The sequence below is a fragment of the Rhodnius prolixus genome, unplaced genomic scaffold (genome assembly GCF_049639745.1).
Source record: "Rhodnius prolixus isolate KJV_2025 unplaced genomic scaffold, Rpr scaffold_4, whole genome shotgun sequence".
Lineage (NCBI taxonomy): Eukaryota > Metazoa > Arthropoda > Insecta > Hemiptera > Reduviidae > Rhodnius > Rhodnius prolixus.
Genome location: NW_027411614.1, coordinates 39,666,058 through 39,678,836, shown reverse-complemented (window position 1 = coordinate 39,678,836; position 12,779 = coordinate 39,666,058). Strand labels below are relative to the sequence as shown.

The 12,779-nt window shown below is 31.0% G+C and overlaps 1 protein-coding gene and 1 long non-coding RNA gene across 2 annotated transcripts in view; one reads left to right on the top strand and one right to left on the bottom strand.

The window, feature by feature from the left end:
• The window catches only part of LOC141456275 (alpha-tocopherol transfer protein-like), a 39,734-nt gene that overhangs the window by 18,678 nt on the left and 8,277 nt on the right, over window positions 1-12,779 (top strand). The window lies entirely within an intron of this gene.
• Window positions 5,881-9,142, bottom strand: LOC141456279 (uncharacterized). Its single transcript, XR_012459686.1, has 3 exons — window positions 8,900-9,142; window positions 6,531-6,682; window positions 5,881-6,208 (listed from the first exon to the last, which is right to left on the bottom strand). It is a non-coding gene; the product is annotated as an uncharacterized lncRNA (long non-coding RNA).

Sequence of the window (12,779 nt, the reverse complement as noted above, 5' to 3'; positions counted from 1 at the left end):
ATAAAATTTTGTTCTCTTGTACACTTTGTTTTTCTCAATTATAAACTATAGTTATTTTGTGCACAGATCTATAAATGTAGAAGATACAAAGGGTTGAAAATTTTTTGGGTCATGAAATTCTGTAAAATTGTGGCCGTTCTATATCTCCCACTGTGAATCACGTATTGGTATGGAATTTTGTTTTCTTATACACTTTGCTTTTCTCAATTATAAACTATAGTTATTTTGTGCACAGATCTAAAAAGGTAGAAGATATAAAGGGTTGAAAATTTTGTGGGTCATGAAATTCTGTAAAATTATGGCCGTTCTATATCTCCCACTGTGAACCACGTATTGGTATGGAATTTTGTTTTCTTATACACTTTTTTTTTCTCAATTATAAACTATAGTTATTTTGTGCACAGATCTAAAAAGGTAGAAGATATAAAGGGTTGAAAATTTTATGGGTCATGAGATTCTGTAAAATTATGGCCGTTCTATATCTCCCACTGTGAACCACGTATTCGTATGAAATTTTGTTCACTTGTACACTTTGTTTTTCTCAATTATAAACTATAGTTATTTTGTGCACAGATCTAAAAAGGTAGAAGATATAAAGGGTTGAAAATTTTGTGGGTCATGAAATTCTGTAAAATTATGGCCGTTCTATATCTCCCACTGTGAACCACGTATTGAAATGGAATTTTGTTCTCTTGTACACTCAATTATAAACTATAGTTATTTTGTGCACAGATCTATAAATGTAGAAGATATAAAGGGTTGAAAATTTTGTGGGTCATGAAATTCTGTAAAATTATGGCCGTTCTATATCTCCCACTTTGAACCACGTATTGATATGGAATTTTGTTCTCTTGTACACTTTGTTTTTCTCAATTATAAACTATAGTTATTTTGTGCACAGATCTAAAAAGGTAGAAGATATAAAGGGTTGAAAATTTTATGGGTCATGAAATTCTGTAAAATTATGGCCGTTCTATATCTCCCACTGTGAACCACGTATTGATATGGAATTTTGTTCTCTTGTACACTTTGTTTTTCTCAATTATAAACTATAGTTATTTTGTGCACAGATCTAAAACGGTAGAAGATATAAAGGGTTGAAAATTTTATGGGTCATGAAATTCTGTAAAATTATGGCCGTTCTATATCTCCCACTGTGAACCACGTATTCGTATGAAATTTTGTTCTCTTGTACACTTTGTTTTTCTCAATTATAAACTATAGTTATTTTGTGCACAGATCTATAAATGTAGAAGATATAAAGGGTTGAAAATTTTGTGGGTCATGAAATTCTGTAAAATTATGGCCGTTCTATATCTCCCACTTTGAACCACGTATTAATATGGAATTTTGTTCTCTTGTACACTTTGTTTTTCTCAATTATAAACTATAGTTATTTTGTGCACAGATCTAAAAAGGTAGAAGATATAAAGGGTTGAAAATTTTATGGGTCATGAAATTCTGTAAAATTATGGCCGTTCTATATCTCCCACTGTGAACCACGTATTGATATGGAATTTTGTTCTCTTGTACACTTTGTTTTTCTCAATTATAAACTATAGTTATTTTGTGCACAGATCTAAAACGGTAGAAGATATAAAGGGTTGAAAATTTTATGGGTCATGAAATTCTGTAAAATTATGGCCGTTCTATATCTCCCACTGTGAACCACGTATTCGTATGAAATTTTGTTCTCTTGTACACTTTGTTTTTCTCAATTATAAACTATAGTTATTTTGTGCACAGATCTATAAATGTAGAAGATATAAAGGGTTGAAAATTTTGTGGGTCATGAAATTCTGTAAAATTATGGCCGTTCTATATCTCCCACTTTGAACCACGTATTAATATGGAATTTTGTTCTCTTGTACACTTTGTTTTTCTCAATTATAAACTATAGTTATTTTGTGCACAGATCTAAAAAGGTAGAAGATATAAAGGGTTGAAAATTTTATGGGTCATGAAATTCTGTAAAATTATGGCCGTTCTATATCTCCCACTGTGAACCACGTATTGATATGGAATTTTGTTCTCTTGTACACTTTGTTTTTCTCAATTATAAACTATAGTTATTTTGTGCACAGATCTAAAACGGTAGAAGATATAAAGGGTTGAATATTTTATGGGTCATGAAATTCTGTAAAATTATGGCCGTTCTATATCTCCCACTGTGAACCACGTATTCGTATGAAATTTTGTTATCTTGTACACTTTGTTTTTCACAATTATAAACTATAGTTATTTTGAGCACAGATCTAAAACGGTAGAAGATATAAAGGGTTGAAAATTTTATGGGTCATGAAATTCTGTAAAATTATGGCCGTTCTATATCTCCCACTGTGAACCACGTATTCGTATGAAATTTTGTTCTCTTGTACACTTTGTTTTTCTCAATTATAAACTATAGTTATTTTGTGCACAGATCTATAAATGTAGAAGATATAAAGGGTTGAAAATTTTGTGGGTCATGAAATTCTGTAAAATTGTGGCCGTTCTATATCTCCCACTGTGAACCACGTATTGGTATGGAATTTTGTTTTCTTATACACTTTGTTTTACTCAATTATAAACTATAGTTATTTTGTGCACAGATCTAAAAAGGTAGAAGATATAAAGGGTTGAAAATTTTATGGGTCATGAAATTCTGTAAAATTATGGCCGTTCTATATCTCCCACTGTGAACCACGTATTCGTATGAAATTTTGTTCTCTTGTACACTTTGTTTTTCTCAATTATAAACTATAGTTATTTTGTGCACAGATCTATAAATGTAGAAGATATAAAGGGTTGAAAATTTTGTGGGTCATGAAATTCTGTAAAATTGTGGCCGTTCTATATCTCCCACTGTGAACCACGTATTGGTATGGAATTTTGTTTTCTTATACACTTTGTTTTTCTCAATTATAAACTATAGTTATTTTGTGCACAGATCTAAAAAGGTAGAAGATATAAAGGGTTGAAAATTTTGTGGGTCATGAAATTCTGTAAATTTATGGCCGTTCTATATCTCCCAATGTGAACCACGTATTGATATGGAATTTTGTTCTCTTGTACACTTTGTTTTCCTCAATTATAAACTATAGTTATTTTGTGCACAGATCTAAAAAGGTAGAAGATATAAAGGGTTGAAAATTTTATGGGTCATGAAATTCTGTAAAATTATGGCCGTTCTATATCTCCCACTGTGAACCACGTATTGATATGGAATTTTGTTCTCTTGTACACTTTGTTTTCCACAATTATAAACTATAGTTATTTTGTGCACAGATCTAAAAAGGTAGAAGATATAAAGGGTTGAAAATTTTATGGGTCATGAAATTCTGTAAAATTATGGCCGTTCTATATCTCCCACTGTGAACCACGTATTGATATGGAATTTTGTTCTCTTGTACACTTTGTTTTTCTCAATTATAAACTATAGTTATTTTGTGCACAGATCTATAAATGTAGAAGATATAAAGGGTTGAAAATTTTGTGGATCATGAAATTCTGTAAAATTATGGCCGTTCTATATCTCCCACTGTGAACCACGTATTGGTATGGAATTTTGTTTTCTTATACACTTTGTTTTTCTCAATTATAAACTATAGTTATTTTGTGCACAGATCAATAAATGCAGAAGATATAAAGGGTTGAAAATTTTTTGGGTCATGAAATTCTGTAAAATTGTGGCCGTTTTATATCTCCCACTGTGAACCACGTATTCGTATGGAATTTTGTTCTCTTGTACACATTGTTTTTCTCAATTATAAACTATAGTTATTTTGTGCACAGATCTAAAAAGGTAGAAGATATAAAGGGTTGAAAATTTTGTGGGTCATGAAATTCTGTAAAATTATGGCCGTTCTATATCTCCCACTGTAAACCACGTATTGATATGGAATTTTGTTCTCTTGTACACTTTGTTTTCCTCAATTATAAACTATAGTTATTTTGTGCACAGATCTATAAATGTAGAAGATATAAAGGGTTGAAAATTTTGTGGGTCATGAAATTCTGTAAAATTATGGCCGTTCTATATCTCCCACTTTGAACCACGTATTGATATGGAATTTTGTTCTCTTGTACACTTTGTTTTTCTCAATTATAAACTATAGTTATTTTGTGCACAGATCTAAAAAGGTAGAAGATATAAAGGGTTGAAAATTTTATGGGTCATGAAATTCTGTAAAATTATGGCCGTTCTATATCTCCCACTGTGAACCACGTATTGATATGGAATTTTGTTCTCTTGTACACTTTGTTTTTCTCAATTATAAACTATAGTTATTTTGTGCACAGATCTAAAACGGTAGAAGATATAAAGGGTTGAAAATTTTATGGGTCATGAAATTCTGTAAAATTATGGCCGTTCTATATCTCCCACTGTGAACCACGTATTCGTATGAAATTTTGTTCTCTTGTACACTTTGTTTTTCTCAATTATAAACTATAGTTATTTTGTGCACAGATCTATAAATGTAGAAGATATAAAGGGTTGAAAATTTTGTTGGTCATGAAATTCTGTAAAATTGTGGCCGTTCTATATCTCCCACTGTGAACCACGTATTGGTATGGAATTTTGTTTTCTTGTACACTTTGTTTTTCTCAATTATAAACTATAGTTATTTTGTGCACAGATCTATAAATGTAGAAGATATAAAGGGTTGAAAATTTTGTGGGTCATGAAATTCTGTAAAATTGTGGCCGTTCTATATCTCCCACTGTGAACCACGTATTGGTATGGAATTTTGTTTTCTTATACACTTTGTTTTTCTCAATTATAAACTATAGTTATTTTGTGCACAGATCTAAAAAGGTAGAAGATATAAAGGGTTGAAAATTTTGTGGGTCATGAAATTCTGTAAAATTATGGCCGTTCTATATCTCCCACTGTGAACCACGTATTGATATGGAATTTTGTTCTCTTGTACACTTTGTTTTCCTCAATTATAAACTATAGTTATTTTGTGCACAGATCTAAAAAGGTAGAAGATATAAAGGGTTGAAAATTTTATGGGTCATGAAATTCTGTAAAATTATGGCCGTTCTATATCTCCCACTGTGAACCACGTATTCGTATGAAATTTTGTTCTCTTGTACACTTTGTTTTTCTCAATTATAAACTATAGTTATTTTGTGCACAGATCTAAAACGGTAGAAGATATATAGGGTTGAAAATTTTGTGGGTCATGAATTTCTGTAAAATTATGGCCGTTCTATATCTCCCACTGTGAACCACGTATTGATATGGAATTTTGTTCTCTTGTACACTTTGTTTTCCTCAATTATAAACTATAGTTATTTTGTGCACAGATCTAAAAAGGTAGAAGATATAAAGGGTTGAAAATTTTATGGGTCATGAAATTCTGTAAAATTATGGCCGTTCTATATCTCCCACTGTGAACCGCGTATTCGTATGAAATTTTGTTGTCTTGTACACTTTGTTTTTTTCAATTATAAACTATAGTTATTTTGTGCACAGATCTATAAATGTAGAAGATATAAAGCAGTGGTTCTTAACCGGTGTTCCGCGAATATGGTCCAAGTGTTCCGCGAAATTTCAATTTTAAATGTATTGAAATTTAGAAACTGGTGAAAGATACGAAAACAAAAATTTGTTCCTTTTTTTTAATTTGAATTTAATTTTAAGTACTTGCTAAATACCGAATTTCAAATTATTTAATGTTAGTGTTCCGCGAGAAAAATATATACATTTAATTGTGTTCCGCGTCTATGAAAATGTTAAGAACCACTGAACTAATTGATTGATATTTGAACTAAATTGCCACTTACTGTTAAACTTATTAGTGCATTTATTTGGTTTTAAATAGTGATAGCAATTATTTAAAACCCTTAAATTACGATTGCGTGTAAAAATAAGTATACATTTATTCGTCTCTTGATGTACATTTTATTAAAGAAATTAATAAATAAATACATTTTATCTTTACAAATATTATTTTTCCGCTTAAAATGAATTATTTTACCAATTATTCCAGTCATACCTAAATTTTAAGCTTTATTTTATTTAGTATAATGCTTCTTGATTTGGGATTAAGAAATAAAATTTTCTTTATTGTTAATTTATTGCAGATTTCAACTTACTTTGTTAAACTTATAATAATTTTTACAGATTAAAATATCACTTAATTCTTGAATCTTTAAAACTCATTCTTGGAGAAATTCTAATTGATTTTTTACTGTTTGCCATATATTTTACAGTTTCCTTGAAATAAAAAAAAAAATATTATTATTGGCATTGGTCTAGAAATTTTTAAATTTTATATTTTGTGAGCATAAAATCCATCACAACAAATTGGCCAGCAATTCCTGATTACAGACTTCTTAATCTTTAACTTTTGGTTAAAACATCTATTTCCGGGAATATGTATTTAAGGGGTTCTTTGGGAGGAAAGGAAATAATGCTCTTCCCTAAAAGGTCATTTCAGTATATTAAATTTTACTAACTGGACGTTTTTACCGAAATCCCTGGAAATTTGGAAAAGCGCTTTCAGTTTAAATTAAAAAAAAAGAAAAGTTTTTCATACAAAAGAAGTTCACTGTGCTGATTCCCTTCAGTTCTAGTTGGAGCAATCTCTTCTTTTTAAAAGATCTGAATTTTCCCGCTAATCGTTTTTGTGTATTATCTCCATGAATTTTCGATTGCCTCGTTAAAACTCCATAATTCATCCAAACATATCTGCAACACGCGATAACTAAATGATAATGATTATTACGGTGACGGTTGAAAACTATTTTAATGTAGGTCAAATCTATTGAACAACAATAGTGGAAAAGTAATTAACCTAGTTTCTAATTGTAATTAGGTTTACAAGATATTTGTTCTTTAAAAGATAGAAGATTATCCGAATAAGCTAAAAGATAATCTGGGTAAGTCCCAGAAAATTATCTGGGTAAATGTCACAACATCCTTTTGCAAATGGATGACCTACAAAGATAGTGGGATGTTCAGAGAATGGAAAGTGGACCTTAAAGTCAATATTATTGCCAATATCTTTCGACATTCACAATAATATTGAATTGAAGTCTATAGTATTGATGATTTAACGGTAGCTTGATCAATACTATTATGTGAAACCGAATTATTGGCATAGATAAAAGTTATTGCTGTCAATTAGTTTGGCCATATAGGTTACGATTTATAATATAAAAGAGTTCCTTAAAAGATCATCCTCTAACAGGCTGCATTAAGAGCATTGTATTGATGTAGATTTTTTTATAATCACATGATTCTACCTAAGATCATTCTGGGTGTACTGATAGAGAGACATGTCAATTCCAGCAAGAAGTCTGATTGAGCACTATCCAGCCCCCTAAGAGAAAGTCGAAAACTATGATTAAACAAACGATCTTCATCAATGTTTTGCATCACTCTATTAAACTAATAGTTATCTAATTATTTTCTTTGCAGTGTTGCGTTAATGAAAGATGTATGCTTTTACTTCAAAGAAATTCTATCTAAATTCTTTCTCAAATAAGTATTGCATATATCAACTCTCGTGCAAAGAAAAATAGAGTTAACACAAGTAAAGAAGTATGAATAAGATAATTATTTCGCTATTGTTTATAATTAAACAGATTATTAGGCGCCACGGTAGCCGAGCGGTTAGAGGCGAGACCTGCGAAGCTAATATGTATTGTGCTGCTGGGTTCGATTCCCGGTCTTAGGCCTTAGATTTTATTTAATGGTTAAAAAAAGAAATTTACAGTAGAATATGTTTGCTAGTCGCCACCGTCCACGACACCTAATTGGTAGTTAGTTGGACGTAAAGCCCGCCCGAAAAAATAGGCATTACTTTACTTTTTTTTATACACAGATTACTTAGTAATTGTACCCCACCACTGTTTTTTTGTTTAATAGGTTGAGCTCTATAGATGACGCATTCATTCTTATATGTACATTGACGTCATCCTACAGAGCGAATACTTAAATGATTCACTTTTTTTCAACCATTTTTCTAAATTATGTCATATTTTTATTTACACTGTACCGTATATATCTATCTAAATTTATGCCTTTTCCAGATAACTGTTTGAAAAGAGCTACCGCATGTTATCTAATTTACCTAAAATTTAATTTTATTAATATTATAAAGGAGGGTTTGCCCTTTATTTTAAAGAAAATTTGGGAATTTTATCTTTTATAGAAAAAGAGAAAAAAATTGTCAAAGTTGGGTGTTTTTCAACGTTACACTTTTTCGTGCAGTTTTTGACGATCAACCCTTATACAACTGTCCTACCGGACAGTTTTAATAAAAATGTATTTAAAATTTCAAGTCTGTAAAACATCGAAATTACAAAACTTACATACTTTGCTAGATGTTTGAAATAAACTTCCCGCATTCTGTACAAACCTTTCTCCTATTTCTTTCAATGATTCCGCTAGAATGATGTAATCAGTTATTTGAGTTAGAATGTTGAAATCTAAGAGAGGTCATAGTTTCTTTGTCAGTGTTATACAGTTAAACATACTTCAACGGAAAGAAACTATTGTGCTCCCTTAGACATCCCTGTCTCCGAGTTCCTTAAATAAGTGGCTAGACCACTTTTCCCGGACGAAATACCGTTTTCCCCAGTAGTAAAGGCAAAAATAAATCACTGTCTTTAGCAAAAAACAAAATTAAAACGCACTCATCATCAAAGTTGCTTTTCTGTAATTTATCCTACAATATTTTAAGAGAACGTTCTGCAAACTCTATTGAGATTAACAACTAAAACGACGGGAATCATTTTAATCAGCTAGTTAATTACTACTAGTTAATCAAAGAAGGTATGAGATAGTTGATCCTTAAAAATTTGAAATATTAGTAAACTTAAGCTTCCATTAGAAATCACTGGTACTTCCTAGATATTGAATAGATTTTGAAAAACTTTTTTTTTTACAATAGACTCTTACCGATTATCTTTAAGCACGAAACATTAACTATTTTAGTCGGAACTATTTGGTTTACCTCTAAATTATAAAACTGGCCAACCAATAGTTCTGGGGCATTTGGTAGTGATGCCTATTGGTCCAAATGCGATCTCATTCGTATGCACCATGAAACCTTTGTTAAATGTAGTTATCAATTCATTTAAATCACATTAATATTATTTAAGAGATCGTTCTCATTATACATTTAAATTATTCTTACTAAGGATCGCCATTGATATTTAATAACGTGACCTGGTTTTATGATACTTTCAATGGCGTATTATATTCATTGTATGACTAATGAATAACCAGTAAGCTTTTTCATGTCTAAAATCTAATGAATTTAATATCAGGATTAATCAGTAAAGCTATACATTGTAAAATTCAACAGTAAAAAGTGCAACAAAATATTGTAAAACAACGAAAATGTTAGATAGGTCCCAGCTGTGTTTTAGTCATAGAAAAGGCAATAAGTGTGCATAATAATAAGTGTAAACAGAACCTTCTCACGGTCATCATCGTGGCAATTGTCTCAACTAGTGATGGGCTATACGAGTCCGCCTGTGGAATCATTGGATTTGAATCAACTCCAGGGTCGGAATCGATTCCAAACACTCGTTCATCGATTCCAGTTGCCGTACCTATCCTATGCTTTCGTGCAAATATCATGCAATTTATTAAATATTTTATTAGTACTTAACTTCATCAGTTAATAACAAAACTACATGTAATTTGCAACAGTTTTAAAAGATATATAATATCTAATTGTTATTGACAACATCAAATAAAATTAGCTTTACACAAGAACAAGATTTAAAACAAAGCAGTTTTGTTAATATCCAGCAGGACCACTGGGAGGTTGAAGTTACCCTGCCAGGAGGGGAAATGAAATGGGAAGGAAATAAGGTTGTTAAAGGTATCAATGATGTTAGTTGGACCTTAAAATATGTACATGCAAACAAATTAAAATATAACAATGAACATAAACTAAGAAAGATTAACGAAATGAAATTATATTACTAAATATTTAATAATGAATAAAACTAAGCCGTCTATATATATATATATCCCAATACAAAACAAAATGAATAATTTTTATCACAGACTAGAGAAGGATTAAAGTTTAAAGCTACTTAGAACTTAAGAAATTAATTAATGTAAATTTTTATTCAGAAATAATATCATAGAAACATTGCTCGACTTTAATCTATTGCGTCTGTCAACTAATATTTGTCCAGCTTTAGAGAAAATCCTTTCGCAAGGAACTGAAGTGGCTGGAATGCATAATCTTTTCAAAACAACGTCATACAATCTGGGATATAAGTCTTTCCTCTCTCTCCACCAATCTAACGGATTGGCTTCTCTATTTAAAAAAGGTTCTGCCAAATATTTGTCTAATTCAATTATACTGGCAGATACTGGGGTCTGTTTCGCGTTTAACGTTTTAATTTTTGCATCGAATTCCCGCCAAAGACTAGAAGTAGAAGTTGTGGATGATGGAACATCGGTAGATAACGAAGCTTTCGGAATTTGAATAAATGATAATTTAGTGGCAAGAGAATGGTACATTTTCCGGAATTTAACGTCGCTCGAAAAACCTTCGTTTTTAAATCGCGGATCTAAAATCATCGATTGACCTATAATTTCTACCGATTCTAAATTGGAAAACCGATTTGAAATATTAGCGCAAATTACTCGAGCCATTGATTGTATTTCAGGTCTGTAATTTGTGTGCAAAAATTTTGAAACGTGATCGGTCATAAAGCGCGAGAATATAATAATTTTAGAAATTGTTATATAATTTTCCGAACTTACTTCGTCCGTAATTTCATTAAATATCTGCAATAATTGAACCGCGCTCTCTAATATTTCCCAATCGATTGTTGTTATATTATGTTCACCCTGTAGATTTAATAAAGCTATGGTCGCGATCAATGGCTGTTTGGTTTTTAAAACGCGATCAAACATTATAAATGTGGAGTTCCAACGAGTGGGGACGTCTTGTTTTAATTTTAATTTTGGGAAACCCATCTGTGTTTGTGTATTATGTAGCTTGGTCAGAGAATGAGAACTTCTTTTAAAATATTCTACTAAAGCTTTAATTTTGTCGGTCGTTACGCGAATTTCTGCGATTCCCGAATGGACAACTAAATTCATTGAATGGGCAAAACAAGAAATATGCCTCCAATTGCACTGCTTTACTGCCGAAACAATATTTGCACCATTATCAGTAACAACGGCAGTTACTTTATTGGTGAGTTCCCATTCTTGGACCGTGGATTGCAGGTGTGAGGCCAAGTTATTCGCTGTATGTCGTTCAGAGTAACTAGTACACTTCAATAAATGTGTTTGTAAATTTGTGTTTTGGTCTATGTAGTGGGCAGTTATAGCAATAAAGCTTTCATTATTCACCGATGTCCAACAATCAGTTGTTAAACAAACGGCATTTACTTCGTTGAATTTACTTTTTAATTTTGATTCTTCCCGCTTATAAATCATTGGGAGTAAACTGTTGGATATATACTTTCGTGAAGGTACATTATAACTGGGGCAAAGCAATTTAATTAATTTTCTGAACTCTTGATCTTCAACAATACTAAAAGGATGATATTCTTTTACTATCATTTTGAGCAATTGTTCATCAATTTCCTTGGACTTACTGGGGTGCAAAGGTTTGATTACTTCTACAAAGTCAGTCAAGGATTTTTGAATTACCGGAGCCTTATGGGCAGATGAAGAGAGAGGAGCGACATCTGCAACTTCTGAATGGATGGAAGCTAAACTAGTAGAGGGAAGCGAGCTTAAATTTTGAGTGTCTATAGAAGTTAAATGAGATTTCTTAACAGGGATCTCTTCAGTGCTTTGCTCTGTATTCTTTCTTTTATTGAATGATATAGGATGTTTTCTCTTCATATGTCTGAACAAATTACTAGTAGAGCCACTTGTAAAGCTAACGATTTCGTGGCAATACCGGCATTTAGCTTTGACAGAATCAATAGAATTAAAGTGATTCCAAATTTCACTGCGTTTTGGCATTTGTCTGAAATTAATTTACTAAAAATTAATAAAATATTAAATTTAAAAAATAAGAAACAATAGTAAAAAAGGCGATAATAACCCCGTTGTTGATGGGCAAAAATAAATAAATAAATAAAAAAGTAAAAAAATTAAACTAATTTATTAAATATTTTGCTTTTAAAATATTTTCAAATATTCAATAAAGAAAAACAAAAGATAAAAATGAAATAATTATTTAATTTAGGAAAATATTAGTCTTTGAAAATATTTTAGAAATCAACAAAGCACACGCTCTTCAACTTAATTAAGATTTACCACTGGAAAACACCCTTATCTGCTTATCATCAGAAGACAGACACATGAAATATTGTTATCAGCACGAAAGATGAAATTGAAATGGCCCTTATTGCTATAGCTACATATCTAGAGACAAAAAAATTATATTACCTAAAGAGCGTACTTACTACAGACTCCCTCCCACTCTTATTACCTATTTCACAAACATTCGGCGATTGGAAATATTTTTTAGCAAAATATTATTCTATTTATTCTAAGCAGATTCTTAAGATGATTTTAATTTTTAAAATTTATTTTTGTTTATTACTCTTATAAAATACGAAGAATTTCAAATAAAATATAATATACAAACACAGAATGATTTAGTATGCAGGTGGAGTCAGTCGTCGTTACCATGGTAACGGAACCGTTAAACGACTCCGGTTCCAGCTCCAGCAATTTCTATTGGCTAGAATCAGTGAACGAAAAAGTGGAACGAGTCCGGTTTCAAAAGGATTTAAATCACTCCGGATTCGACTCCACCAACTCCAGTGGATTTAACCAATGA